This window comes from Taudactylus pleione, unplaced genomic scaffold (assembly GCF_031769625.1).
Source record: "Taudactylus pleione unplaced genomic scaffold, aTauple2 ptg000386l, whole genome shotgun sequence".
In the NCBI taxonomy this organism is placed as follows: domain Eukaryota; kingdom Metazoa; phylum Chordata; class Amphibia; order Anura; family Myobatrachidae; genus Taudactylus; species Taudactylus pleione.
In genome coordinates this window covers 16,944,273-16,947,822 of record NW_028284787.1, presented here as the reverse complement: position 1 = coordinate 16,947,822, position 3,550 = coordinate 16,944,273, and the positions used below count along the sequence as shown (strand labels likewise).

Genomic DNA, 3,550 nt, shown 5'->3' with positions numbered 1-3,550 from the left:
AATAAATTATTGTTAATTAAAACATAACTTTTATTAATAGCAATATAATAGTAAGGTACCATGTAGTTTAATCAAAAATTCAGATGGTATACATCCATCATAAAGAACAGATTTCATAAAACATCATGAAATCTAAAGGCGAGTTATTTTAAAAATATTACACAATCAGAAACTGATATATTTGATTGATAATATATACAGAAAAAACTCTCATATGTCTATATTGTTTGGCCATGTGCAAAAAAACTCCCAATGGTATATTTTACACTACAGCACCTGGTATTCCCTGGAGGTCACCCTTCCAGGTACTAACCAGGCCAATTACAGTTTAGCTTCCAAGATCAGATGAGATTGGGCAATCAAGTAATGTATGGCTGTAGGTCTAGTAGGGAAAATTGCACAGTTCATAGGTCAAAACAATATATATTTTGGACTAGTAGGATCTGTAGTCCATTTGTTGATGAGTGGCAATTTCCAAAAAAAGAATGCACAAGCAGACTTTATTGTTCCATGTATCATAATAGATGATAATGACACTCACAGCTACCATATGGTAGGAACTATCTATTGCTTCTGACTTCTGTACATTGCGCCTATTGGAGCTAATTGTTATGTTTGGATTTGTCTTAGCTTATCTTGTTGTAAGTAATTTTATGTCATTTTGCACTTTTTATGTTTTATGTAAATTTTAGATGGTATTACTAAACCTGTTTTTTTACCATTTTACTACTGTTGATTACCATTTTTTAACCAAACCATCAGCGCTGTGATCACTATATAATCTCTATTTACATAATTGATGTTGGGGTAAAGGGATACCCTATTTAGTGATTATTAGCTGTTTATAAGGCTGGTGCTCTAAGGGACTTATCAATTCTGTGTTTTAAAATCTTTCTCAGAAATTGCTAACATCCACGCATGCTATGAGACCTCAGACTGCATATGGCATCGCAGTGGATAATTTATGCACACCCCTGCGATGGCGTGCGAATGCACTGGCACACCTGCGTTTGGCTGACCCCCCCATCACCATCCACAAATGCCACTTCCTGTCAATCACTCTGCGATGGGTCTGCATAGTCACTGCGATCGCAGTCCCCATCGCAGTGGCTATTTTGCGCATGCACACTGCAATGTGTACGCAGATTGCATCCATATTCGCAGTTGCGTGCAGTAGTGAATCAAGCCCTGAGTCACAGAAAACACTGTTGTGCTGTGTGAGTGAGTAACTGCTGCTGCAGGACCATGGGCTGGTGAGCCACAGGGGAGAGGAGTAATAAAACTAATGCTTGCATTTGTTTGTGCCTCTAGTATTATTGTCATAATTTCAAAATTACCAGTTAAATTGGCCTTAAGCTTACTTACATTGTCATTAAAGAGCAAAAAACTTGAATGGTGGAAAGCCTGCTGTCATGCTTATACACACAGTATGTCTAGTAATTTGTGACAACTGTCTCATTTGTGTGTCCTTTAGTGCCACATGATGGTCATGAAATGCTGCCATGGATGAGACGAAAGCAGAGGCAGCATCTGCATACATATTTGTTGATGGCTTGTGTAAGTCTAGGCTTTATGGGCTTGGTGTTTGCGGCATCACCAAGTGGCTGTAATGTTGGGGACCATGGATCTTGGCTGTGTGGATCTAAAGAAAAATATTACTGTAGGTCAGTATGAGTGAATTGATGAAATACAAGGGTACACACAGCAGAATAACCAATTGTGGACTGTGGGCCTGATTCAGACCCGGTCGCTAAGCTGTGCTCGCTCGCTGGGGGCGATTATCGCACATCTGTGCATGCGTATGCGTCAAAGTACACATGCGCAAACCAGTCACTGCGCCCAGGAATCGTGCGCTCATAGTACACAGACTTTATGCTACATTGAGTGACAGATTGTGGCTGGTGACAGGGGAAGGTGCTTGCGAACGGAGGAATGGATGTGCGAATGCAGGCATGTCTAATCATCAAAACAGAGTTTAATGGATGTGCATAATTAGCATAGTAGAGTCATTGAACTTGTCACTTGGTTGTATTTTAGCCTGTACTGATCGCAGTGCTTGCAGTTGGGTAGGGGCTACATTAAGCGCTGCGTGCAGCTCCGATAGGTCTCAATGTTCCCGATTAATCACACACTTCCTGGAGATGACGTGTGCTAAGAGAGAAAGGTGGGTGGCTTTATACACTAGCGTGCGCTCACTGCCGTCGCTCTCTAAGACATAGAGGGCGTCCTTACGCTACACTGTACAATCGCGGAATTTGCATACCCAGCACCTTTTGGAAGCGAGCGATCGCAGCTTAGCGAGTAGGTCTAAATCAGGCCCTGTGGACCAAAAAAACTAATTTGAGAAATCAGGCAGCCCCCCCAAAAAAACAAATCAGTTTGCCAGCACAATATGCAGATGTTTGGTTTAGTGCAAATTTAAACAGGGTGCTGTATGATGCTTTTTAAAAAGTCAAAAAGGTGGTCATTTGTGGAGTTGAGCATAGCAAACATGTACTGTAGCTTAGCCATACTTGCCTACTTTTGAAAAAGCATTTCAGGGAGATTGTGAAAGCAGCACCTATGAGTGTGTGTTACAGTGGGCGTGTACTGCTACATCTGAGAGGCATGTCCTAAACCTGACTTACATCCAAATGTAAACCAGCCCAAAACAGTTAGTAAGAATTGTTTGTTGATGAAAACACCCTAATACTTTTCAGAAATTAATAGGGATCATTGTGCCTTATAATAACCAATGCAAGGAAATGACACTAATGATCCCATTTGAATGTATTTATCTCTGTTTTTTAATATAACAGCTTCATAATGGGGGTAAGGATGAAATGAGGGAGATTGCTAGACTCTTCAGGGAGATTGCTACTATTTCAGGGAGTCTCCCTGATGATGAGGGAGAGTTGGCAAGTATGAGCTTAGCAGAAGCATTTCTCAAGGAGATTTTAACCACTTGCTGGCATGGTCAGATTTTTCCAACCACAGCAGCCAGTGCTTTATCTGATCTGGTCACAATATTTCGACCAGTCAGAAACACAGTGTGGGAGGATGCAGGAAGAGAATCTTCCCTCTGCTTCCCTGTACTCTCCCCCAGTGTCTGCTGTGCTGCCGATCACTGCTGATTGGTCAGCACAATATGATCCCCCACCCAGCGGCTGCAGAGATTAGCAGCCACTAGGAAAAGGTAAATTAACCCTCCCCTCTCACCCCCAAGTGTGCCTGGTGCCTGAAGCCACTGTGAAAAGGAAAGTTGTGATGGTCCCGATGTTTGTGATATTTCCGATGGCAGTGTTCCCATGTTCTGATGGTTCAAAAACCGATCATTATTTTTTACAAGTATTAAAAAAAAAAAATCCTTTTTTTTATGAGATCATTTTGGATAAGTTGAAATAGATTTTATTCACCTAATTCACTCATTGAGTAGTTAAAAAATGTTCTTTAGATGCAGATTCTTGTCTATGCTAAACTTCCCCACTGTGCTACTTCACCACTTTTTAATTCATTTCAGACATGAAACCCTAAGTTAGACATTTCCAAAGTACTTAAGAAGACATTTGCC

At 41.0% G+C, this 3,550-nt stretch overlaps 1 pseudogene; it reads right to left on the bottom strand.

Annotated features, from left to right (window-relative positions):
• Positions 1 to 264: 264 nt before the first annotated feature.
• On the bottom strand, positions 265 to 382 carry LOC148507756 (5S ribosomal RNA; annotated as a pseudogene).
• Positions 383 to 3,550: the final 3,168 nt, after the last annotated feature.